The sequence below is a fragment of the Macaca mulatta genome, chromosome 3 (assembly GCF_049350105.2).
Source record: "Macaca mulatta isolate MMU2019108-1 chromosome 3, T2T-MMU8v2.0, whole genome shotgun sequence".
NCBI lineage: Eukaryota > Metazoa > Chordata > Mammalia > Primates > Cercopithecidae > Macaca > Macaca mulatta.
In genome coordinates this window covers 13,162,298-13,190,209 of record NC_133408.1, presented here as the reverse complement: position 1 = coordinate 13,190,209, position 27,912 = coordinate 13,162,298, and the positions used below count along the sequence as shown (strand labels likewise).

Genomic DNA, 27,912 nt, shown 5'->3' with positions numbered 1-27,912 from the left:
ATAATTTATTTAATTTCCATAATTTCTCTGGTTGTTTGAATTTATTTAATCTCATTTTTTATATTTACTTTCTTCCTTTTTCTTGATTTTGTTACCCAGAAGTTTATATATTGCATTGTTATTTTGTTTTTCAATGAAACAGCTGTTGTATTATTTATCAGTTAGTTCTATAGTCTTCGTTTTATAATTTTTTTTTTTTTTTAGTTTAATTCTGTTGCCTAGGCTGGAGTCTAGTGACGTGATCTCACTGCAACCTCTGCCTCCCCAGTTCAAGCAATTCCTGTGCCTCAGCCTCCAAGTAGCTGGGACTACAGGTACATGCCACCATACCCGACTAATTTTTTGTATTTTTTTAAGTAAAAATGGGGTTTTGCTATGTTAGCCCGGCTGCTCACAAACTCCTGGCCTCAAGTGATCCACCTGCCTTGGCCTCCCGAAGTACTGGGATTACAGGCGTGAGCCACCATGCCCGTTCTGTTTTATAATCATCCTATTCTAACTTTGTCACAGTTAACTTATTCATTCAGCCATCCTATCCTTCAGTTAATGTGGTTGCTTTTTTATGACTTATTTATTATGTTGTTTCATTCACTTTTTAAATTTTTTAATGCTTATTAATACAGTTATATAAGGCTCTGCATTTTCACCAAGTACTGCTTTAGCTGTATTGCTATAGATACTGATGGCAGTGTCTTCCTTATTACCACCTTCTGTTATTTTGTATTAATGTTTGCAATTTTTTCTTTGACTCAACAGTTGTTTAAAAGAGTATTTAAAATTATCCACATAGTAATGGCTTTTTGTTTTTTTAATTTTTGATGTTATTTCTACATTGTCATTAAAAAGTTTTTTGTTCTATTTTTGTTTTTCGAAAATTTTGAGGTTTTGTGGTCACTTGACAAGATGGTCTCTGTTTTTTTTTTTTCTCATTTATTATGTAACTTAGTTCTCTTTCAACCTTGGTAATATTTTCACACATGCCTTGTTCAGCTTTAGTGTCTATCTCTCTTTACCTATGGTATTCTGTAGTTTCCTATGATGTATTTCGGCATGTAGTTATTTGAACTACCCTTCTTAGGTTTTGTTATATTTTTTTAAACTGAGGGTTCATATCTTACTTCAATATTCAAGAGTTTCTCAGTCATTAACTCTTTGAATATTGCCCAATTCCTTCTTTTCTTATTGGACCTTCTCTTAGACATACGTTGTTTCTTCTCATTTAAATGTTCATGTTTCCTCTCTCTCATATTTTCCATGTCTTTGTTTTTTGAGGCATGTTGGGTAATTTTGTCTAACCTTCCAGTTTCCTTTTTTGTTGTTGTTGGAGAGAGTCTTGCTTAGTTGCCCAAGCTGGAGTGCAGTGGCCTAATCTCAGTTCACTGCAACCTCCACTTCCCAGGTTCAAGTGATTCTTGTGTCTCAGCCTCCCTAATAGCTGGAATTACAGGCACGCACCACCACGACTGGCTAATTTTTGTATTTTTAGTAGAGATGGGGTTTCACCATATTGGCTAGGCTGGTCTCAAACTCTTGACTTCAAGCAATCCTCTTGCTTCAGCCTCCCAAAGTGCTGAGATTACGGGCGTGAGCCACTGCACCCAGCCATCTTCCAGTTTCCTGATACTGTCCTTATTTATGGCAGATATCCTATTCAGTACATCAGTTGCACTTTCCTATAGAAAATATATATGTTTTCTATCTCAGACTTCTGTTTGGTCCTTTGACAATATGCCTGTTTTATTTTCATTCTGTTCATGTTTCTCCCTTTATCTGTTTAAACATATTAAAAATCTTCCTTTATTTATTTAAACATATTAAATTTCTTCCTTTATCTAAACATATTAAAACATGTTAAATTTAAACATACTGTCCTGTTATCTTTGGTTCTTGACATGCAATTATTCCTATTTATTGGATCTGTGGATTTTCCCTCATGGTGATTCATTTCCTCAAGCAGTTTGTTAGTTCTGCTTATCTTTAGTGTGGCTCATATTTTTATGGTAAGCCCCTGTTCCCTGGGTTTGGGGATCCCCTCTACAGAATAGGTTTGCATTTTTCTCTAACATGGTCCTTGTGGATTTCTTGAGTTCTGAACTACTTTTTACATTGATTTGTGGCCTGAGGCTATCGTGCTAGGCAGGTAGTAGTAAGTCACTATCCCAACAGTGCTGGCCTGGATTCCAATTTCTAGTATCTCTTTTTCTTCCCCAAGTTCCAAGTGCATGGCAAGCTTCCTTTTGACTTATCATCCTGGTGAGAATTTTTCTTATCCGTGTTTCTTATTTTAAGTTAGAAGCAGCAGTTTATGAAACCTAAAATCCTATGAATTTTAGCTCTTTGGCACAGCTCTTCCTGTGCGCACACTAGATTCTGCCCAGGCTCATTTCTCATGTGGGCATTAAATCTGCACCTCCCAGCCTATGTCAAGTCCTGCTTTTCCATACGTCCCTCATCTTGAGCTCCTATCATCACTTTCACTTTTCACGCCTTGGAGGCTATGAATATATTTTTTTCTTGTTAAGTTTTATCCAGAATTTTAATGTGTGAAATAGGATTGAGGGATTTACCAACATAATGTCCAGACATCCATAAGTAAGATTTGAAGAGAAAATTATTTTTTTACAATAAATTAAATATGACTCTATTATTGAGTAAAAATTTGAAATTTGCCTTAATTCTTAAAGATAGTCTGAACACTAAAGAAATTTTGTTTGCGACAGAGGTTTGGGCCAGTTGCCTTCATCCCTTGAGGCTACATGTTTGTTCTATTTTGTCATAGGGGGTACTTCTGTGGAAAAGTTTGAGAGGCCTTGCCCCGAGGTGACCTTGACTGCTAGGATGGAAGTCATTCCGTGGGCAAGTCCCCTGACACGTAAATTATCCACTTGCTGGCTCAGTGGGCTGTAGCTAGTGTTTTGCCTAGGCCTGGGCTAAAACGTCAGGCAGCAGATTTTTAAAAATTATTGTTACTCATGACAAAAAGCTAAAACACTACAAAAGGCTGTAAAGTGGAAAGAAAAAGAGCCCTAACCAGCCTCCCTAGCGTCCCCCTCCTAGTCCCATAAGTCCTCACTGCTAACAGCTTCTCACAAACCTTTCCAGAAATGTTATATTTGTAGATACAGATTTCTTCTTTTTTTAAAAAAAACCAAATGAAATCATAGTATACATGTTCTGCAGATTTAAAAAAAATTCATCAATGCATTTTGGATATTTTTCCATACCAGCACATGTAGCTTTCCCTCGTGTTCTCAGCAGCTGTAGTGGATTTCCTGTACATTCATAGATGTAGGGTTTCTTTCCCATATGTGTGCTATTTATGAAAACAATTTCGGGAGCATACTTGTGCAGACATCTTTTCGTTAAGTGGGTGAGCAGATTTGTAGGTTAAATGCTGGACCAAAGGTATGCACCTTTCAGCTTTTGATGGACAAGTTTGGAGTGCTTTCCAAAAAAGCTGCAGCAATTTGTATTCCCAGAAACGGTAGAAGACCCGCCTAGTGAGCAGGACTAAGGAGCCTCCAGATATGTCCTTTCTGCCTGCCTGGCATTCCCAAAGCATGCAGGGATATTGCTGTCTGACACCCTTCCTCCCAAAGCTGCACTGGCTGTCAAGAACGAAAATCTGATTATCGATATCAAGATCAGATGCTGCTTGATTTTGAGGAATATGGTTGCTTGAGTGGTGTTGGTATTCCAAATGGAGACCAGGCATGGGCCAGAGGCTGGCTGGGGGGCATAAGGGACAGTGGATGAAAAAACAATCTATTCATGGATTCACCGAACTCTTTATTTCTTAACACATATTGTTGTTTTTTGATAAGTAAGACATTTTCAGTGTTAAAAAGGGGGGAAATATGAAAACACACAAAGTAGTTAATAAAGCTACTGATATGTGTAATTAAATGAGTAATTAAATAATGCTAATTAAATAAAACTACTTTGTATGTGGGATAACTGACACCCCAGTTAATACAAATAATTCCAGTGCTGAGACAAACACTATGTTCAGTCATTTCCCTGAGCCACTTCCCAGCTCTCCTAATTCCCCAGCTACCCAGCGCCTCTCTAGGACCTCCCAGACCTCCTTATGGTTCAGAAACTAATAGGTCAACACCCAGTACAGCAAAACATGGCCTTTTGTTTTTTTATTCTGGGTGCATATGCGTATGTGTACACCCTACACATAGGAATGACAGAGTCTTTAACAGCTGGTTCAGCATGGACACCGACCAAGCAGGTGGACAGGAGTCTGGGAGGCTGGCTTTTGCTGTACTAGGTATTGCCCCATTAGGTTCTAGACCATGGGAAGGTCTGGGAAGTCCTGGGTGGTGGGGGAGTTAGGAGGGCTGGGGAGTGGCTTGGGAAGTGACTATCATTTATTATGAAATGTTTTTAATATTTTATTTTTTTGAGACGGAGTTTCACTCTTGTTGCCCAGGCTGGAGTGCAATGGTGCGATCTCAGCTCACCACAACCTCTGCCTCCTGGATTCAAGCAATTTTCCTGCCTCAGCCTCCCAAGTCACCGGGTTCACAGGCATGCACCACCACTCCTGGCTAATTTTATATTTTTAGTAGAGATGGGGTTTCTCCATGTTGGTCAGGCTGGTCTCAAACTCCCGACCTCAGGTGATCTGCCCACCTTGGCCTTCCCAAAGTGCTGGGATTACAGGCATGAGCCACTGCACCTAGCCCTGTTTTTAATATTTTAGCACCCTCTGTGTCCATACTGGTGCATACAGGCAGCTCTAAGTGTGCATTCCAGTTTGTGGATTTTTAAATATAATTAAAAGCATATATTGCACCAACTATTTGCTGCTTACAAGAGATATGCTTTAATGATAAGCATGCAGAAAGTTTGGAAGTAAAGATAGGAAGATGCACCATACAAATAGTTACCAAAATGTATACTGATCTTAATGATTTGTAACTCTCTTTTAACTTAACATTGTCCCTATGGTAAAACATTCTTCTGTGTTGTTGCGTATTATGTTATGGAATGCATGTATCATCATTCATTTAGCTAATTAAAATATTATTAGATGTTTTAGTAATTTCTAGCATTTTATTTTTTTCTTTATTTTGAGATGGAGTCTCACTCTGTCACCCAGGCTGGAGTACAGTGGTGCGATCTTGGCTTACTGCAACCTCTGCCTCCTGGGTTCAAGTGATTCTCCTGCCTCAGCCTCCTGAGTGGCTGGGATTACAAACGCCTACCACCATGACCGGTTAGTTTTTGTATTTTTAGTAGAGACAGGGTTTCACTATATTGGCCAGGCTGGTCTCAAACTCCTGACCTCAGGGAATCCACCTGCCTCGGCCTCCCAAAGTGCTGGGATTACAGGCACGAGTCACCGCACCTGCCCTAATTTCTAACTTTTTAATATAAAAAATAACACTAGGTTGAATAATTTTGAGTGTATGGTACCACCTCAGGTAATTCTCCATTTCTTTCCTCAGGATACATTTTTGGCTCTGGAACCACGATTTTAAAGGTGATGTACATTTTTAAGTCTTTTTGCTCTATTTTGCTAAATTGACCTCTAGAAAGGTTGCATGGATTTCTAGTGCCATTAGCAGCGCATAACAGTCCCAGTGCCACCTCCCATCTCTGTGTGGCATTCATCACTATTTTATGATGAAGCAAATAAGTGAACAAAGCAGAAAAAGAAAAAAGAAAAAATGCATCTATTTTTTAAGCTTTCCTTTTTTTGTTACTCACGAGTGGTAGCATTTTAATGTTTTTTATGTGCTATGAGTTGTATACACTTTATATGTGTGTTCATATTTTAGAGATTGGTCTGTAAGAGTTCATGATAAAATAAGGATATCAAACCTCTGTCATAAATGTTGCAAATATTCTCCTCAGTTTTTTGGCCATTTCTTGATAGTTCTTTTTGAAAAAGGTATATGACATACAGTCAAGTTTTATCTTTTTACTTCTCACCTGTGAGTCAGCTACAAGTTCGGAGTTGCCTTTTACTAGGGGGAGGATGCCCTCAAGTCCTAAGAGGCTTAGAAATACTGGGGGAGTCTCTTTGTCCAACCCATTAGAAAAGTCTGTTAATGGACAGCAGAGATTTTGTAGAATCCGAATGAGATAGGGACTCTGGGTACAGCTTCCTTTACTGCTGCCTGGATTGTTTCTAAAGCTTCTTGCTATTGGATCCCCCTCAAATGTGGCCACTTGCCTAGTGATTTAGGATAGAGGCTGAATTGAAGCAGTGTGAAGCATACTGTTTTCCAGTTTCAAGGAAGCCACTGTGATATGGAGCCTCCTTTTTGTTGTTGGTGACTTCAGGGCAAGCAGACTGTCTTTTCATAGCCTATAGCATGTCTCTTTAGATCTAAATGTCACTTTGGATATTGGGAGCTTGGATTTTGTCCTCCCTCAAAGCCCATCCATCTGTAGTCAGTAGTACTTGAGTGGCTCAGAATGCAAAGCCACTTGTTTTCTTGGGGGAGATCATTAATGAAATGCTTAGAATTCACACCGTGGTCTTGATACCAGATGGAGAATGAAGCCCACACCAGAAGCAGAGATGGAAACAACCGGATCATTGATGACATTCTTAAACCACTTATTCAACTGTCTCCAAAACTCCCCTACAGAGCATTTGTATTATATAAGAGAATGCATTCTATTATTGATGATGCTGGTTCAAGCAGGGGTTTCTGTTATTTGTAGCCAAAGCTTCCCAGTAGGTGGAGTAGCAATATTGCCAAAGCCCCATGAGGCCCCATGGCTTCTTTGTACGCCCCAGAGCAGAATCTAAAATGCACAGATCCATTGCTCTTTTGCAGATCTTCGAGCTGAAGTGTCCTTGTGGCCCTCCTGTCGTGAGCCAGTCCTTTCTCCTCAGCTGAAGTTTCCCCTTCCTTTCAGCTCTCACTCTTCTGAGAAAAACCAGAAGAACCTCCCGCCCTGCGCTCATCCCCCCTTCAGCCTCTTGTTTGTGGGGAAGCACGACTCGCTGCTGTGGAGTAAAGGGAAGGCTCACCCGTGTGGGGGAGTGAAGAGGCAGTGGACTCACTACTTGGGAGGCAAAGAGTATTTCCAGCCAGAGAAGATTCGGAGAAGACTGGTCACGTGGAATGTGCTTGGCTTACAGTGTCTCACTGTCTGGGAACTTTAAGTGGCCTGGGATACTGCTTTTGGGGGCTACTGAGAAGCTCAGAAATAATGGGCTTTGGAATCATTTAATAGCTACTTCACTCTTTCCTTCTCTCTGCTCTGTCATGCTTGGTATTGGCCCCATCCTTGTAGCTGGCTTCAAGATGACAGCATCAGCTCGAAAAATAACATCCTGAGGAGTGAAGGACACTCTTCCTGTGGCTTCTTCTCAGAAGAGAAGACATTGCCAGCCCTCACTGTACCCCCACTGCAGGTTCTATTCACATGGTAATGGCCATCACTGTGCCTTAGGCTTATCTTGAGAAAATCACTGGCTACTGGGAATAGAGGAATGGAGGGCACTTTCAGGCTGTTCCCTGAGGGCCTGCCCTGGGCACACAGCTGCATGAGAGTGGAGCAGATATCTGAACAAAATGGGGGTTCTTTGAGGAAGGAGGATGGTGATAATGGATACCATGACAATCAAAGGCACCATCTGTAAATACCATTTGTGGAGTTTCACCATGTTCCAGGACTATAATATTTCTAACACCCCCTCAACCTCAGCAGTGAAGTCATATTGTTATCTGGTTTTACAGAGGAATAGACTGTGCTCAAAGGTCAAGATCTTTTGATATTATTAAACGAAACTTTTTCTAAAATACTGTGGTAATAGAGTTTGCCAGTGGGCAGCCCAGGAATAGAACTTCCTGGGTGGTGCAGGGACTTCAGCCAAGTGCAGTGTGAGACTTGTCCCCTGCACCTTTCATTGAGCTCCTCAGGTACTGGTTCCCCACTGGATGCTCCTTGGCTCTCACCATAGAAAAATCACAATCAGCAAAGCCAGGCCTGTTCCTAATATGAGAAGGCTTGCCAGGCACCAGGTGGACTTACATTGGAGGACAAGGTCAGGCACAAACCTTTTTCACATGTCTTCCCGCCCCCACCCCAGCCCACTTGGGGCCACCCAAAAAATGATGCCCTGGAGCGTTGGCCTGCCATTAAAAGTGAAGAAATGCTTAATCAAATCACGCCACTTGAAGTGAGTTGAGCTGGAATGAAAAAATTGTGCAGCGCTGCCCGCAATGGAAATTTACCAGGCCAAAGTGGACACCAAATACTCCCAGGTTGTTTTGAAATAGATACGGTTGTGTTCTGTAAAGTTCTGAGATCCGTTTCCAAATATTTGAAAATCTTTCCATTAACTAGGATTGCTTTAGGAGAACACACACACACACACACACACACACACACACACACACACCTCCCCCACCCCAAAGGCTTATACTGCGTGCATGGAAGAAACAGAAAACTCTAGACACCCCAAATATCTCTTGAAATTGGCAGAGATCCATGAATCCCCTCTGTTGTCCATTGAGACAGCTCTCATTTTTTAAAGTTTATTTGCGTATTCCCCCCTCAAAAATGTCATGACTAACTTTCCATTCATTATCAAAATATTCTTTTGCCACTAATTTCCCTTCTTGGTTAAAATAAACAAAACAGAGTGAATGCTGTTGGCATTGCATCTAGGATGCACTCAGCTGTAAACAAGAGAACATTTTCTTAACAGATCTTGAAAAGTCCTCCCGTGAGAATTTCCTGTGCAGTCTGTCTCTGTTTCTTAACTCCACTTGGCATGGAGGGCAGAGACTCAGCGGCGGCAGGAAAGCGGAGGCTGCCGCAGGCTTGCCAGGGTCCAACGTCTCATCCCCCATGGCCAGGCCCCTGCAATGTACCCGTGGAGTTGTCACATGACGTGGACACCGGGACTGGCCACCATGTGACCTCGGGTGGCCATTTAACATCTTTGGACCTCAGTTTCCTCAGCCATAAAATGAAGCCATTGGATCTGATGACCTCTAAGCTCCGTCCTGTACCAAAACTCTAGGACTCAAATCTAGCAATGTCTAACTAAAACCAAAAAAATGTGGAGAAGATACTTGAAAAAAAAAATCTTAAATTTTAGGATTTGTGAATACGCAGTGAAGGGCTCCATGGGGGAGAGAAACATTTCATTTTTAAAAGGTAGAACACAAGAAAAGTAGGGCAGAAAACCAGCTTGTCCAAAGCTTCCTTTCCAACAACACAAACAAGAGCTTGTGACCCCCCAGAATATACCCTGTAAGTGGAGGAGCAGACAGGGCATGCAAAGCAGGCCTCCTCCACTTCCCGGAGCTGGGGGAGCAGAGTTCCTGGCTCTTTAACTCCTTCTAATCCACAGCCTGATTTGTGTGTCTGCTGCGGGCACTCTGGCATGTGGGGCAGGCCAACAGTCGTTTTTGCAGAAGTTCCCCAGGCCTCCTAGAGAAATGAGGAGAGGTCTGAGGTCTGAGGGTGGGAGTGAGGATGACTCTCAGTGCAAAGAGAGGGCCAAAGGTGTCTGTCTCGGGAGAAACTCACCTGAAAGTGACAAGACGCTGAGTCCTCCCTTGATTAATACGGCCACTGAAAGAGGGGGCACTACCCAGTGTTTCTCAGGGAGTCTCAGGGGTGGTCTCCTGAGGACGCATCCTCCATGGAAGGATGTGAAGCAGGAAGAAGAAATGCCAGTGACAAAGGTGTGACCCTTCAAGATTGGCCACAAAGAGACATCATCATCTCTGCTGGGGAGACTACCCTGTCTGGAATACTCTCGCGAGGCAGCAGCAGCCCTGTGGCCGAACTTCCTGGAGACCCCTGATGTCATGTAAAGGCCCAAAGTGGGATGGGGAGTGCAGCCACAGCAGTGCGTCCCAACTGCACAGGACCTGGTCAACCCTGGGAATTTGGAAATGGGAAGGGACCTGAGAGGATGGAGGCATGGATTTCTATATTAGTACCAGGAAGAGCCTGGGAGTCAATAACACTGGGAGCTCTCGTAGTCACCCCCTAAATCAGATTGGCTTAGGGAGCTGAAGATGACATTGGCAACACTCTTAACAGCCGCTCCTCAAACATGGCTCCCAGTTCAGGTCAGGAGACCAAGGCTTGGCGGCTGCACCAGTTTCAAGAGGAATGAGATAAACAAGGATGAGACAGTGGTTTCTTCCATACGTCTACATTCATTTCACTTAAAAGACTGTTCTCTATTCTGAGAGGATGTCTTCCCCAATTGTGGCATTAAAAGTGTCCTTTTATGAAATAATGGCAACAGGTGTTAGGTTTAGAAAAAAGGTTTTTATTTGACAAAAGAAATTGGTAAATTTTGCTGAGCCCTATGGCCGATTCTTGTAGTTTTCTCTCCATATTGGCTTTCCCCTTTTTTATTCTAAGAGGAGTTTAAAGGGGTATGTGACCATCCAAAATAAATCTTACAGTTCCCAGGTGTCCCTTGGAGCTCAGTGTGTCCATTTGCCCAAGTTCTGGCCAATGAGATGTTGGCAGAAGTGATGTATACAACTTCTGGGGTGTGTCCTCAAAGGGCAAGGGTCTGTCTGTTCCCTGCCACTTTTCCTCTTCCCAAAGGCTGTAATACAGACGTAGTGGTGAGTTATCTTGACGGTGCAGATGAATGCAATATCCCAGGGGCGGCAGAGCAGCAAGACGTGGGGAGCCTAGGGTCCACTATCAGCCCAGGATGCTTATGGAATGGGAGAGGGAAATAGCCATTGATATTTCATGTCTTTGGAGAGAAAATGAGTCTGCACTTACATGATATTTGCAGAAATAGAGACAGTTGGGATCAACCAGGAATAGAGAGTAGAGGGCGACAAGAACAGTGCCTAGCATGGAGCCTCAAAACCTCCACCATATAATAGTTATAGCTTGGAGGAAGAACCCATAAAGAGACCGAGGAGTGAAGCCAGAGAAACAGGAAGAGAAAACGGTGTGAAGAAGCCAAGGGGAGAAAGTATTTGAGAAATAAGGGAGTGGTCAACCCATTTCTGTGATGCTGAGAGGCCCAGTAAGATGAGGCCCCAAATGTAGCCATTCTGTTTTAAACAGAGATGATTGGAGACTTGGAGACCTTATTAAGAATTGTTTCCTAAAAGTGGTGTAGTGAAAGTCTATGGGAATGGGGTCTGGGGTCAGTGGGAGGTGAGGGAGACACAGGGAGGCCGCAAAGGCAAGAGTAAGAGAGGCTGGGTGCAGTGTCTAATGCCTGTAATGCCAACACATTCTCCCAATGGGTGGGTGGATCACTTGAGCCTAGGAATTCGAGACTAGCCTGGGCAACACGGTGAGACCCCGTCTCTATCAAAGATTCAAAAAACAAAAATTAGCCAGGCTTGGTGGCATGCACCTGTAATCTCAGATACTTGGGAACCTGAGGCGTGAGGATCATCTGAGCCCAGGAGGTTGAAGTTGCAGTAAGCTGTGATCGCACAATTGTACTCCCACCTGGGCAATAGTGCAAGACCCTGCCAAAAAAAGACAGTGAGAGAGGATAGGAGCTGGAGGAAGAGGGGGGTCTTCTGGTCTCTCCTTCCCTTCTCTCCCCTCTCTCTTTTCTTTTTCTTTTCCCTTTCCTTTTTCAAAGATTGCAGCTACGGGGATTTTTATCTATTTATTTATTTTTTTGAGATGGAGTCTTGCTCTGTTGCCCAGGTGGAGAGCAACGGCCCGATCTCGGCTCACTGCAACCTCCGTCTCCCGGGTTCAAGTGATTCTCCTGCCTCAGCCTCCCAAGTAGCTGGGATTACAGGCGTGCACCACCATGCGAGGCTAATTTTTGTATTTTCAGTAAGAGATGGGGTTTTCCCATATTGGCCAGGCTGGTCTTGAACTCCTGACCTCAGGTGATCCGCCCGCCTCAGCCTTCTAAAGTACTGGGATTACAGGCATGAGCCACTGTGCCCGGCTGCAGCTAGGGGGTTTAAATGCTGATGGAGGAGATGGAAGGAACAAGCTAGAGAGGAACTGGTAGCACCAGGCCCTCGAGAAGGCAAGAGGCACAGGGTGCAGAGGGCATCTGTGAAGGAGCTGGCCCTGTCAGCAGGAGGAGGGAGAGTTGGGTGCAAACTCAGGGACATCCGTGTGTAGATTTGGTGGGACAGTTGGTTCTCTTTTCTCAGTACAGTAGAAGACAAGGTTATTTGCTGAATGCGAAGGAAGGAAGGAGTGGTTTTAGGCGTGGTGAGATTGGAGAAGGTTTGAAGGATAAATTGTGCAAAGTAAGAGCCTGTATTGACCGAAGGAGCCCTTTGTGGCTCCGATGACCAGGCAGTCCTGAGGGCATAGCCAAGACGGGTGGCTGTGCAGTTCTGGGATGTCCCTCCAGTGGCGATCTGCTGGCCGATAGCAGGTGTAGAGAAGGTGGATGCTGATGTTCACCCAAGACTGGAATTTTGCTAGATAGGTGAGATGTAAGGACAGAGAGGAAGGGAATGTCTAGTACAGACGGTCTTGACTTACAATGGTTCCACTTATGAGCTTTTGACTTTGCAATGGTGCAAAAGTGATACACATTCAGTAGAAACTGTACTTCTAGTCCCCATACAGCTATTCTGTTTTTCACTTTCAGTGCAGTATTCAATAAATTACAAGATACCCATCACTTTGTTATAAAATAGGTGTTGTGTGACATGATGTTGCCTGACTATAGGCTAATGTGTTTTGCGTACATTGAAGGTAGGCTCAGCTAACCTAGGATGTTTAGCCGGTTAGCTGTATTAAATGCATTTTTGACTTACGATATCATCAACTTAGGATGGGCTTATCAGAATGTAACCCCACCGTAAGTCGGACAGCATCTGTATTTGGAGGAGAGTAATTGAAAGATTGGACCGTTGAATGTAAGCAGGATAAAATGGAAGGTGAAGCAAGTAAAAGTAGTAGATAAGGAATATCTGGGGGATGGTCACTGGACTGAAGGCCTCAGTGGGCATGAGAGAGAGGTTAGGACAGGATCTGTGGTCAGAGAGTGGGGAACTTGGGTTTGAGATTTAGGAGTGAAGGAGCTCTGAGTCTTGGCCAGATCCCAGCAGTGAGCATGGGAGTGGCTGCTAAGGTGGAAGAAGGGAGGTGCTCACTGATCATGGGGGTACAAGGGGCTGAAGGGCCAGGACTTTGGCTGGGCCTTACACAGGGATGCTGAGGCCCAGCATCCTTGAATGGGGTTGGAGAAAGTTGTGAATCATTTGCTAAATATTGGTTAGATGAGGAAAGGTGCTAAGGGAAGTCCAGAAATGTCCTAGACAAGGGCAGTGAAAATCCAGGATTGACCCTAGACCTGGTTGAGCAGATAATTTGCAGGACTGGAATTTCCAGACCACACAGAGAAAAAGTCTGGAAGAGACTCTATGGAGCCAGGAATACAGGAGCCCAACTTCTGGTTCCAAAAGTTTCCATTTGAGAGGGCTGCAACAGATGCAGTATCTCTTGGTCAGCCGGGGGCAGCTCGGTCTCCTCAGCATCTCCTTGTGAGCTTTTAAAATGCACATTCCAGGACCTTACCCAGGCTAATTAAATCTGAAGGTTTAGGGCAAGTACCTGGGCACAGGGCTGTTCCATGGCCTTGGACCTGGGCAGTGGAACTCAGACGGGCCCTGTGCTTGTTTTAATGCTCTGCTGCTGCCATCTTGGAAATCCTTAATGTTTGTTGAATAAGAGACTCTGCATATTCATCTTGTACTTGGCTTTAGAAATTAGGTAGCCAGCCCTGTCTGGGCAGGAGTATCTTTTTAAACATTTCCTCAGGGGATTCTGATGTGAACCAGGGCTGGGAATCACTAAGTTAAGCCAAGAGTTGGAGGGAACATTTGGTGAGATGGCTGAGATGCAAAGGTAGAGAGTTCGTGATCATGGAGCAAGAATGTGGAGAGCAGCATGGGAGGCAGGCGGGAGAGAGGGATGGCAGATTGAGTCAGGAGGAAGATGGCAGAGGGTGGGATGGCAGAGGATGGATGGGTATGGAATTCCCACTCTAGGTTTCCACTTGGTTCCTTGGAGAAGGATGAGTGCTTGGGCATAAGAGAAGTCTGCTACAGCCTGAAAGGAAGACCCAGTGGTGGGGTGTGGAGCTGGAGACCCTTTGCCTTGAGGTCTTCTGGGGAGTGCATGCATGCAAAGGTGGGCTGGGGCGATGGATAGGAGAGCAGGGCCTTTGCAGGGCTGGGCATGAGTGTGAGCAGCCTGGGCACATGGCTTTGGGCTGGTTGTTCTGCATATAGGGGTTGTGTGGTTGGGAGGGTCTCCAGGTCTCCTTGGAGCTGACTCATGATGTTTTGGCTGGAGGACAAGAACTGGGAGCGGCCATTACATAGCTGGGGCATAGAGCAATGTCAGCCTCAAGTGTGGGTACCTTGGAATACTCAGGGAATCTTATCAGGGTTGTGGCATGTCCATGGGAATCCTATTTTTCCCTGGGAGTCCAAGAGGAAGTGAGTGGTACAGAGGAAGCCAGGATAGGGCTCTGAGAAGAGGAGACTCCCCAGAGAAGCGAGCCATAAACACAGGCGCCACAGGGTCATGCATTCATGAAATGTTGGTTGTTTTTCTAAACTATGAGAGATAAGAGGCAGTGAAATCTTCCCTCTGCTTAAGCCCTTTAGTGTAAATATTTCTTTCAAAATCAACCCAGATGGGACTGGGCCTGGAGAAGCAACCAGGTGCACAGTCGTGTTGCTCCACCTCTGTGAGCTGCCTGATCCAGGTCCTGCCATGAAGGGACAAGGCTGGACCAGGTGCCTCTGAGACCCCCGAGGCTCCTCCAAGAAGGATGCCTCCGTAAGAGCAGAGGAGAAGCTTCCCGAGGGAAATTTCATCTCCTGAGCTTGTAGCTTGTAGGTTGGTCAGGAGAGCAGTAAGCACCATTGTCGCTCTCCCAAACTCAAACATAGCTGAGCAGCAGGAGAGGGTGGCGAAGGATGTCTTCTCCAGGACACCATGCAAAATCAAAGCTAGGAGCAGCTATCCCTCTCCTCCACCCCGACCCTGGATGCTTAAAGTCTTGCACTTCAAGGTTCTTCTCTTGCTGAGACTTGCCAGAGCCTGTGAGGCTGCACTTGCTAGAAGAATGTCCACTCACTCCTCACCAACCTTCATACACATTAAAAAGTCACCTTCACTTATTCATTTCCAACATCTGAGTTCCCTTTCACTGCAACCGGCAGGGGACGCCATTCTGGTGCGTTCTTTTCCTGGTAGAAATCTTTGTGCCCTTGCAAAGTTGAGAAGTAGCTCCTTCCTCCTCCCCTGAGTGCATGGGTCCATACAGCTATGTCACGCACCTGTTCACGAGGCACATTCGTCTCCAGCTCTGGGCTGCTCCATGTCACCTGGCATATCGGTTGGCTCTCCCAGCACCTTCTGTAAATGTCAGCGTTGGTTCCTCTGCCTCAGAAGTTTTTTCTCAGACCTCATGATCACATCACTTCATCCCTGGAGGCATTTTCTTGTCCAGAATGCCTCCACAGTATCTGTCTCTGGCTGAAGATCAGATATAAGGAGATATAAGGAGATATAAGGACTCCAGCACCCCCTGTTTTTGGTTGGCTAGTGTCACTTATCTATCTGCAGCCCACGCCCTAAATCAGTGGTCTACAAACCTATCTCACTATGTGACACATTTAGTAAAATGGGGGGCAGGGCTGGGCACAGTGGCTCACGCCTGTAATCCTAGCACTTTGGGAGGTTGAGGTGGGCGGATCACAAGGTCAGGAAATCGAGACCATCCTGGCTAACATGGTGAAACCCTGTCTCTACTAAAAATACAAAAAATTAGCTGGGCGTGGTGGTGGGTACTTGTAGTCCCAGCTACTTGGGAGGCTGAGGCAAGAGAATGGCATGAACCTGGGAGGCGGAGCTTGCAGCCAGCCGAGATCACACCACTGCACTGCAGCCTGGGCGACAGAGTGAGACTCCACCTCAAAAAAATGTTAGGGGGCACATAGGTTTACTTATCAACTATATATTATGTAAATCATAAGACATACATACAATTGAAACTAAAAGGATGAACAAGATGAAATAAACAATATTTTGAGTGTCATTAATTGTGACAGCTTTGTATTACCATTCGTTAGTACCTGAAGGCATAATATAATTTAGATTTAAGGCTCATTGTTAACGATAAAGGTTATGGGGCCTGGCTCACGCCTGTAATCCCAGCACTTTGGGAGGCCAAGGTGGGCGGATAACGAGGTCAGGGGATCGAGACCATCCTGGCTAACACCGTGAAACCCCGTCTCTCCTAAAAATACAAAAAATGAGCCAGGTGTAGTGGCGGGCGCCTGAAGTCCCAGCTACTCGGGAGGCTGAGGCAGGAGAATGGCGTGAACCGGGGAGGCGGAGCTTACAGTGAGCCCAGATTGCACCACTGCACTCCAGCCTGGGTGACAGAGCGAGACTCCATCTCAAAACAAACAAACAAACAAACAAACAAAACACAAAAAGCAATAAGGGTTATAGACACGCATTTGAAGTAGTCTTCTTGTGAATTTCTGTCTTCTTTTGACTGGCTTCTTGTCAGATCTGAACAGCTCCGTGCATTTTTATTTATTTATTTATTTGAGATAGGGTCTGGCTCTGTCACCCAGGCTGGAATGCAGTGGCACAATCACAGCTCACTGCAGCCTCAACCTGGGCTCAAGCGATCCTCCCACCTCAGCCTCCTCAGTAGCTGGGACCACAGGTGTGTGCCACCATGCCTGACTAATTTTTATTTTTATTTTTGTAGAGACAGGGTCTCACCGTGTTACCCAGGCTGGTCTCAAACTTCTGGGCCCAAACGATGCCCCCACCTCGGCCTCCCAAACTGCCTTGTATGGCCTCAGAGAAGCTTCCCCTGTCTCAGGGTGAGGAGAGAAGTCAGCACTGCCTTTTCTTTTTGCTTTCTGTGGTGGCCAGGTCAGTATAGTCCCCAATCAACTTTTAAAATAGTAATCTACTAAATCTACCCATTCATTGCAAGAGAATTGATTACATTACTATGAGATGGTCTGACCTATAAATCCACTTACCTGCCTGCAGGTAGATTGCTCTGGCCACTCTGACCAGGAGGGGGCTTGTCTGTCCCTCTGGGTGTGGCTGTTCTACTCCCTAAGAGGCTTCAAGTCCTGCATGTGAGGGACTAAGTGAGAGGCCCCACAAGCACCTTTATATAAAATATAGTATATTAGCTTGCAAGGACTGGTCTGTCAAAGTACCACAAACTGGGTGGTGTAAACAACAGAAACATAGTCTCTCCTACTTCTGGAGACCAGAAGTCTGAGATCATGGGTGTCCACTGCGGGGGTTCCTCCTGAGGCTGGGAGGGAGGATCTGTTCCAGGTCCCACTCCCCAGCTTCTGGGGGTTGCTGGCAATCTATGGTACTTGTGCACATGGCTCCCCCACCTCTGCCTTCATCTTCCATGGTCTAGCTCTGTGTGTGTGTGCCCATGTGTGTGGTCCAAATTTCTCCTTTTTGTAAGGACATCAGTTATGTTGAATTAGGTCTCACCCTACCGATCTCATTTGATCATCTCTGTAAAGACTTTATCTCCAAATTAGGTCACACTCTGAGGTACTGGGGGTTGGGATTCCATCATATGCTTTTTAGGGGAACGACATTCAACCTATCACACTCTGTGAAGCTCACTTTTTTCTACTTTCTAGATAAAATAAACAGAAATAGAGGTCTAATGGCTTCCTTTAGCATCCCCACAGAGAGTGGTCTGTTGCTTCCATGGGGTGTATGTACTTTCCTGTGGAGGCCACTGCCTCATCACTTCTGGCCTTCCTCCTCTCCTTGTGATCACTCACCCCTAGTTCTCACTGGGAGCGGGGGATGTGGGGTGTTGATACCGTTTGGCTGTGTCCCCACCCAAATCTCATCTCGAATTGTAATCCCCATAATCCCCACGAGTCAAGGGAAGGACCTGGTGGGGGGTAATTGGACCTTGGGGGTGGATCCCCCATGCTATTCTTGTGATAGTGAATGAGTTCTTACGAGATCTGGTGGTGTTAAGTGTTTCGCAGTTCCTCCTTCACATGCTGTCTCTTGCCTGCCACTTGGTAGACGTGCCTGCTTCCCCTTCGACGTGATTGTAAGTTTCCTGAGGCCTCCCCAGCCATGCAGAACTGTGAATCAATTAAACCTCTTTCCTTTATAAATTACTCAGTCTTGGGTATTCATTTATAGCAGTGTGAAAATGGACTAATACAGGTGTGGAGTAGACCAGGCCTGTAGGAACTCCACCTGAGTTCTTCAGAAGATTGATTTCATGGGAAACTTCTGGTGTTAGGATAGCCAAGTGAGCCACTGGCTAGCCTCCTCTCTGTCTTATCCCTTGCTCTGAGAAGTATATTATTTCTGAGGGTCTCAGAAATAATACTAAAGTTGTGTGTACCACACAACATTTTTTTTCCAGACAGGGTCTCACTCTATCACCCAGGCTGGTGCAGTGGTGTGATGATCATGGCTCACCTGCAGCCTCAACCTCCAGGGCTCAGGTGAGCCTCCCACCTCAGCCTTTCAAGTAGCTGGGACTACAGGTGCACACCACCCTGCCTGGCTAATTTTTGAATTTTCTGTAGAAACAGGGTTTCTTCATGTTGCCCAGGCTTGTCTTGAACTCCTGGGCTCAAGTGATCCACCTGTCTTGTCCTTCCAAAGTAATGGGATTACAGACATGAACCACCATGCCCAGCTCAAGACATAGTTTTAAGTGAACACATAACTGTAAACAAGAAGGGGAAAAAAGGTTTTGCAATTCTTCAAAAAGTTAGCCATGAAATTATCATATTCCACTGATATTGGAATATGAAAATTATCATATTCCAGCTGAAATTATCATATTCAGCTATTCCACTCCTAGGTATATACCCCACATAATTGAAAATGTATTCAAATAAGAAATTGTATATGAATATTCATAACAGCAGTATTCACAATAGCCAAAACGTGAAACAATCCAAATGTCCACCAGTGGAAGGATAAGCAGCATGTGGGATAATCCATATAGTGGAATATTATTCAGCCATAACAAGGCATTAGATACAGATACATGCTACAACATGGATGAACCTTGAAATCATTATGCTAAGTGAGGGAAGCCAGACACAAAAGGTCACGTGTTGTATGATTTCATTATATGAAACATTCGGAAGAGCTCAATCCAGAGACAGAAAGTCAATTTGTGATTGCCAGGGGCTGGGAGGAGGGGAGAATGGGGATTGACTGCTTGATGGGACAGTTTTCTTTCGGGGTACCAAAGATGTTTTGGAACTAGATAGAGGTGGTAGTTGTGCAACATTGTGAATGAACTAAATGCCACTGAATTGGACACTTTAAAATGGCTAATTTTAAGTTGCATAAATTTTACCTGCATTTAAAATATAAAGCAAGAAGGAGAAGTCTTGGAGAATCAGAGACATGGACTCTATAACCAAGAATGGCTTCATATGTGATGGGACTCAATCTCCAAGTTGGTGCCATCTAGTGTAACAAAAGCCCTACAATCAGCCTGGGCAGCCTCCACCAACCTGGTCATGTGAAAATTCTAGCAACGACATGGATTTTAAAACAAAAACAAAAACAAATGGCTTGATGTTGTCTGCTGTTCAGAGCTCCAGGACAATGTCAACATATTAATAACCACAATTTACAAGACCCCTTCCTGTCTTTTCTGTCTCACTTCCAACCTTCAAATCTTGTATTTTAAGTTCCTCCTGTTTTCTCTGGAATGCAGTTAATTGACTTGGAATGACTATAATCTCCGGTAGAGAATAACATGCTTACTGGGTCAATAGCTCTTTCTCAAAAGAGCTTCACAAAGCAGATTATGTGTGAATTCAGAGAATGCTCTTTGGTGCCAAGCTGTGTTGGATTTGAAATGTCCTGTCAAGTTTCAGATTCACAGCTTGACATTTATATGGTTATTTATGTCACTTATTAACTGTGGTGTGTTTGTGGCAATCTAGTTATGATTGCCCTCCTAGCTTGTGAATAGCAAGAAGAGATTGCTTTGTGACAAGAGGTCACCCTGCGATGTTCTGTTGAACACAACTTGGGGAGGATGGGGATCGAAAGCACTGATGGCTTTGTCATGTATTCTTTTTGCTCTGTGATGTTCTAGAGGCTTTTGCCTCAAGAACACTGGTTGCCAGGTATTCTGCTGCTCTGGGTCCAGGAAGAGGCAGGAAGAAGCTTCTGAAGCTGCTTCAGGTGCATGGTCTTGAACAGCCTTTGTTTCTAGGAGATGCGGAAGCACTCAGAGAAAAGCCCAGGATTTCTTTAAAGTGGTTTGGAGATTTGGCCTGAGTAGGGGATTGTGGAGAGCCAATATTCTGCTTTTGGAGAAATTTGTCTTAATTTTTTGACATTCTGGCATTAAAAACAAAGATATTAAACTGTGATTTTTAGCTTTTGCCTGAAGTGCAGGGGTAATGCTTTGTGCTGGTGGGTGCGTCCTCTCTAATGCAGACCTGGAATGAAATGAACTCACATTCCAAGGCTTCTGGTTATAATATTTGCCCTCCCTCCACCTTCCCCACCCTGTGGAGCTTTACGGTGAAATGGGTTGTGAATGGCAGACTTGGTAGGATGAGGGAGAGGCTGGGGAAACAGAAGAGAAGAGCTTTGGGTTCAGCTCAGAACCAAATCTACTGGGTTCCTCCAGTTTCAGATGAGGTTCTTAAGAGGGCACTCCATCCTAACACTTCCAGAAGAACCAGAAAAAGTTTTTAAAAGCCTATCTGGGCCAGGCATGGTGGCTCATACCTGTAATCCCAGCATTTTGGGAGGCTGAAGCAGGCGGATCATGAGGTCAGGAGATTGAGACCATCCTGTCAAACATGGTGAAACCCCATCTCTACTAAAAATCCAAAAAGTTAGCCGGGTATGGTGGCAGGTGCCTGTAGTCCCAGCTACTCGGGAGGCTGAGGCAGGAGAATTGTTTGAACTCAGGAGGTGGAGGTTGCAGTGAGCCAAGATTGTGCCACTGCACTTCAGCCTGGGCAACAGAGCAAGACTCTGTCTCAATTAAAAAAAAAAAAGCCTATCTGTGCTCCTATCAAACTACTAATGACATTCTTCACAGAATATGAAAAAACAATTTAAAAATTCATATGAAACCAAAAAAGAAAATAGCCAAGGGAATCCTAAGCAAAAAGAACAAAGCTGGATGCATCATGTTACCCAACTTCAAATTATATTACAAGGCTATAGTAACCTAAACAGCATGGTACTGGTACAAAAACAGACACATAGACCAATGGAACAGAACAGAGACCCCAGAAATAAGGCCACACATCCACAACAATCTAATCTTTGACAAAGTTGACAAAAACAAGCAATGAAGACTCCCTATTCAATAAATGGTACTGAGAGAACCGGCTAATCATATGCAGAAGGTTGAAACTGGATCCCTTCCTTACACCATATACAAAAATTGACTCAAGATGGATTAAAGACTTAACTGTAAAAACCTAAAACTATAAAAGCCCTAGAAGATAATCTAAGAAATATCATTCTGGACATAGAAACTGGCAAAGATTTCATGACAAAGACACCAAAAGCAATTGCAACAAAAACAAAAATTGACAAACAGGACCCAATTAAATTTAATAGCTTCTGCACAGCAAAAAAAGCTATCAACAGAATAAACAGACAACCTACAGACTGGGAGAAAATATTTGCAAACTATGCATCTGACAAAAGTCTAATAGCCAGCATCTATAAGGAACTTAGACAAATTTACAAGCAAAAAACAAACAGCCCTATTAAACAGTGGGAAAATAACACGAAAAAACACTTTTCAAAAGAAGAGATACATGCGGTCCACAAGCATATGAGAGAGAGCTCAATGTCGCTGATCATTAGAGAAATGCGAATCAAAACCATAATGAGATACCATCTCGCACCAGTAGAATGGCTACTATTAAAAAGTCAGAAAATAACAGATGCTGGCGAGGTTGTGGAGAAAAGAAAATGCTTATACAGTGCTGTTGGGAGTGTAAATTAGTTCAACCACTGTGGAAAGTGGTGTGGTGGTTCTTCAAAGAACCTGAAACCAGAATTACCATTTGACTGGCCATCCCATTACTGGGTATATACCCGAAGGAACGTAAATCATTCTATCATAAAGACACGTGCATGTGTATGTTCATTGCAGCACTATTCACAATAGCAAAGACATGGAATCAACCTAAATGCCCATCAATGGTAGACTGGATAAAGAAAATGTGGTACATATACACCATGGAATATTACACAGCCATAAAAAGAATGAGACCATGTCCTTTGCAGCAACATGGATGGAGCTAGAGGCCATTATCCTCAGCAAACTAATGCAGGAACAGAAAACCCAGTACTGCACGTTCTCACCTATATGTGGGAGGTAAACAGTGAGAACACGTGGACACAAAGAGGGGAACAATAGACACTGGGGCCTACTTGAGGGTGGAGGGTGGGAGGAGGGAGAGGATCAGAAAAAATATCCATTGAGTACCATGCTTATTACCTGAGTGATGAAATAATCTCTCCACCAACCCCTGTGACACACAGTTTGCCTATGTAACAAAACTGCACATGTACCCCTGAACCAAAAATAAAAGTTATGATTAAACTAAAAATAAAGAATAAGCCTGTCTGAAAAGAAATACCACATTGAGCTGCAAGACACTCAGTAAAAGGATGATCCCCAACCCTCGCCCTCGCTGCTGGTTGGGAATGGATTGTCTCACACCCATCTGATTACACCCTGGTGACACTGTCCTCCTCTTGACCCTCAGGATTTCAGAATCACCCAGTGTTTTGGGGCAGAGAAACTTATTCACATTTTACCACCTTCTTGGAAAGTGACCTATACTGCTGGTTTCCACTTTTAGAAAATCTAATTGAGGGCTGATTGACCCTTTCCCTTCCCCAAACTATCTTCAGCTCTTGCTTTGCTTAAGTTAGAATGCCATTTTCCACAGACCTGTTGCTTTGCAACTGGGTGAGAATTTTGGCCCAGGCTACTTGAATCAGTGACTACGTATCTATCCCGAGTCTCTGAGACTCCACTGGCATTCTGTCAGGCAGAGGAGTTTCTTAAGGGAAAACAGATGAGAAAAAGTTAAGTGAAGACCCACACAAATATGTCAAATTGACTTTTTTTTATCAGCCGGTAGCTCACGCCTGTAATCCCAGCACTTTGGGAGGCCAAGATGGGCAGATCACAAGGTCAGGAGTTCAAGACCAGCCTGACCAACATGGTGAAACCCCATCTCTACTAAAGATACAAAAATTAGCCAGGTGTGGTGGTGTTTACCTGTAATCCCAGCTACTGGGGAGGCTGAGGCAGGAGAATCATTTGAACCCTGGAGGCGGAGGTTGCAGTGAGCCGAGATCGCACCACTGCATTCCAGCCTGGGCAACAGGGCAAGATTCCGTCTCAGGGAAAAAAAAAAAAAAAGAAAAAAAATTCTATTTCAGAGTCTCATTCTGTCGCCCAGGTTGCAGTGCAGTGGCATGATCTCAGCTTATTGCAACCTTTGCCCCACTGGGTTCAAGCGATTCTCGTGTCTCAGCCTCCTGAGTAACTGGGATTACAGGCATGAGCCTCTGCACTCGGCTGACTTTTGGCAAAGATAAAAAAGCTCCTCAGAGAAGGAAAGATGGCCTTTTCAACAATCATGCTGGAGCAATTTATACCCCTCTGCAAAAAAATGGATCTTGACCTAAATCTCACACATTAGACAAAAATTAACTCCAAATATACCATGAACTTAAGTTTAAAATATAAAATTTTAGGGAACTATAAGAGGAAGTTATGGGGATGTAGTGATCGATGACATGTTCCTAGACTTGATACCAAAAGCATGATCCATAAAAGAAAAAATTGATAAATTTTACCTCCTTAAAATTCAAAAAAATTTAAAAACATTTGCTCTGAGAACGATCCCATGAAGAGAATGAAAAGACAAACTATCTCCTGAGAAAAAATATTTGCAAACCACATATGTTAGTCTGTTTTGCATAGCTATAAAGGAATACCTAAGGCTGGGTAATTCGTAAAGAAAAGAGATTTACTTTGGCTCATGGTTCTGCAGACTGTACAAGAAGCATGGTGCTGGCATTTGCTTCTGAGAGGCCTCGGGAAGCTTCCAATCATGGCAGAAGGCAAAGGGGGAGTAGGCGTGTCACATGGCAAGAGAAGGAGCAAGAGAGAGAGAGGAGGAGGTACTAGACTTTTTTAAACAATCAATGCTCACAGGAACCAATAGAATGAGAACTCATTCATTACTATGGGGAGGGCATCAAGTCATTTATAAGGGATCTGCTTCCAGGACCCAAACGATCCCACCAGGCCCCATCTTTAACTCTGGGGACCCCCTCCCTTCCCCTCCGCTCCCCTCCCCTCCCCTTTCCTTTCCTTTTTTTTTTTTTTTTTTTTTTTTTTTTGAGAAAGAGTCTTGCTCTGCCACCCAGGCTGAAGTGCGGTGGTGCATTCTCAGCTCACTGCAATCTCTGCCTCCTGGGTTCAAGCAATTCTCCTGCCTCAGCCTTCCGAGTAGCTGGAATTACAGGTGTGTGCCACCACATCGAGCTAATTTTTTGTATTTTTTTTTTAGTAAAGACGGGGTTTCACCATGTTGACCAGGCTGGTCTCAAACTCCTAACCTCAAGTGATCCGCCTGCCTTGGCTTCCCAAAGTTTTTGTTGTGAAGCTCCCAATCCACCCTGGGAGCAAGTGGAAGAGAGCCCAGAAACAATGGGGTCTACAACTCTTCCTGTCTCACCTGGCCCAGTGGTTCTTAGCCCTGGCTACACATTAGAATCACTGGGGAAGCTTTGAAAAAGCTTACAGGCGTGAGCCGCCATGCCCCATCGATTACATTTCAACATAAGATTTGGAGGGGACAAACATCCAAACCATATCACTACATATTAGACAAAAGACTTGTATAGATTGTATAAAGAATTCTCAAGACTCAGCAGTGAAAAACCCCCAAAATCCAATTAGAAAATTGGGGAAAGACATGAACAAAACTTTTCGTTGAAGAGAATATGCAGAAGCACATGAAAAGGTACCCAACATCGTTAGCCATTAGGGAAATGCAAATTTAAACCACAATGAGATATCACTGCACACCTATCTGAATGGTTAGTGATAACATCTGGTGCAGGCAATGATATGGAGAAACTGGATCACTCACACCTTGCTGACAGGGATGTAAATGGTACAGTCCCTCTGGAATAGTTTGACAGTTTCTTACAGAACTAAACATGTGCTTGCCATATGACTCAGCATTTGCACCCGTGAACATTTATCCTAGAGAAATGAAACCCTACGTTTAACACAAAAACACAAAAACACCTTTACAAAAATATTCCAAGCAGCTCTACTTGTAAGAACCAGAACCCGGAAACAATCTCAATGTCCTGGGGTGAGTGAATAGTTAAACAGCCTGTGGTCCATCCATACTAGTGTCAATTTCTCCAGGGTGACATTGCACTATAGTTGTGCAAGAGGGTGCAGTTGTTGAGAGAAGCTGGGGGAAGGGGTCTTCCTGAACTCTTTCCTACAACTGCATATGAATCTATAGTTATCTCAAATAAAAAGCTTTTTAAAAGTCAAGCAATTGTAGGCCGGGCACAGTGGCTCACGCCTGTAATCCCAGCACTCTGGGAGGCCAAAGCGGATGGATCACAAGGTCAGGAGTTTGAGACCAGCCTGGCCAACATGGTGAAACCCCGTCCCTACTAAAAATACATAAATTAGCCCGTTGTGGTGGTGGGCGCCTGTCATCCCAACTACTCTGGAGGCTGAGGCAGGAGAATCACTTGAACCTGGGAGGTGGAGGTTGCAGTGAGCCGAGATGGTGCCACTATACTTTAGCCTGGGTGACAGGGCAAGACTCCATCTCAAAAAAAAAAAAAAAAGTCAAGCAATTGTAGATACTGAGGGCAGCGACCCCAGCACTGGGCTTTTTAAGTCCCTGTGGTGCTGGGAGCTGAGGAAAATGGAACCTTTGGTTGAAAATGGAATTAATGAGAACACTACCTCTTACCACATGATCTAGCTATCGTGCTCTGTGGTATTTACATAAATAAACTGAAAACTTATGTCCATGCAAAAACCTGCACACAGTTTATAGCAGTTTTGTTCATAATAGCTGAGACTTGGAAGCAACCAAGATGCCCTTCAGCAGGGGAATGGATAAACAAACTATACATCCTGGCCATGAAATATGACTCAGTGCTAAAAAGAAATCAGCTACCAAACCGTGAAACGACATGGAAGAACCTGAAATGCATGGTGCCACGTGAAAGAAACCAATCTGAAAAGGCTATCTACAGTCATGCACTGTATAGCAATGTTTCGGTTGATGACCGACCGCATACATAATGGTGATCCCATAAGACTATAATACTATATATTTACTGTACCCTTTCTATGTTTAGATACACAAATCCCATGGTGTGACAATTGCGGGCAGTATTCCCTGCTGTAATATGTTGTACAGGTTTGGAGCCTAGGAGCGATAGGCTATGTACCATACAGCCTAGGTGTGGTGTAGGTTATGCCTCTAGGTTTGTGTAAGTACGCTGTATGATGTTCACACAACTACATCACCTAATGGCTGATTTCTCACAATGTTTGTCTGTCATTAATAAATGCATGACTCTCCTGTATGATTCCAACTATATGACATTCTGGATGAGGCAAAACTATGGGAACAGTAAAAAGATGAGTGGTTGCCAGAGGTTGGCTGGGAAAGGAGGGGTGAATAGGTGGAGCACAGAGGCTTTTTAGGGCAGTGGAACTACTTTGTATGACAGTACAATGGTGGATCCATGTCATGCATTTGTTCAAACCCTCAGAATGTACGACACCAAGAGGGAACCCTGATGTAAACCTGGACATTGGGTGATAGTGATGTGTCAGCGTAGCTTCACTGATTGTAGCAAATGTCCCACTCTGGTGTGGGATGTCTACAGTTGGGGAGTCTGCCTGTGTCGGGGCAGGGAATATATAGGAATTCTTGGCACCTTCCACTCAAGTTTGCTGTGAACCTAACACTGCCCTAAAAGAGAAAGTCCATTTGAAAATAATATTGATTGCTTCTCAGCCTTTTGGCTAAGATCAATTATAAAAATAATATTAGCAAACCTCCATTAATATTTTTCCACAGGTCAAGGTGCTTTTAAGAACATTTTCTCCTGTAAGCCTCATGACCATCCTCTGGGGTGGGTGGAAGGTGGAGCATGTTAAATGATGGTGAGTGCTGTGTGCAGAGTACATGCAGCAAAGGCCTAGGGAAGAAGTGTGCCTCACATCCTCTCACTTTTATAGACGGCAGGAGGAACCCATGTGGTCAAGGACACACTTTTCCTTCAAGGATAGGGATAAGGCGAGGGTGGGGATTGGGGTTCACCAGTGGAATGAGCTGGGGGTGGGTGTTGAGGCTCCAGCCCAGACAAGCTAGATAGAGGCAAGGAAAAAAGGTGTGTGGTCCAAGCATGATGGTAGGACCAGGTCAGGGAAGTGCTACGTACCAGCTGGGTCACTGGCTGCCACAGCTTAGCATGTCAGTGGGACACCACTGTCCTGACAAGGAAGGGAGAGGAGGAAGGCAGAAAGAAGGCCAGGAATGGGGTCCAGTAAAGGACATTTTGGATCTCAAAATGGAAGGGGTATGAGTCTGAAATCTGGGATGGATCCAGTAATAAACCCAAAGTGCTGATTTATGTTGGGAATTTATATGTAGTCAGAAAATGGGAGAGGACACGGTGGAAGCGATTTTTCTTGGTGCCATGACTAGGTCCCATGATTGCTGGCTTTCCTCCTTTATGCCTTCTGAAGTTATCTCTTTACCAAGCATTTGTGCTGGGCATATGGTTGGGTACATAGGCATTCCTGCTCCAAGCTTGGTGGAGAAAGCTGTCTCCTTCTTGTGGTCT

The 27,912-nt window shown here is 44.3% G+C and overlaps 1 protein-coding gene across 2 annotated transcripts in view; it reads left to right on the top strand.

Annotated features, from left to right (window-relative positions):
• Nucleotides 1-210: 210 nt before the first annotated feature.
• KCNE2 (potassium voltage-gated channel subfamily E regulatory subunit 2) overlaps nt 211-27,912 on the top strand; it is a 160,732-nt gene continuing 133,030 nt past the window's right edge. Inside the window, exon 1 of one of the 2 annotated variants that reach the window (XM_077995812.1) lies at nt 211-314. The gene's annotated coding sequence lies outside the window, so the exon portion shown is untranslated. Of the gene's footprint in view, nt 315-5,467; nt 5,498-27,912 lie in introns of those variants that run through there. The other variant, XM_077995810.1, reaches the window with a different exon arrangement.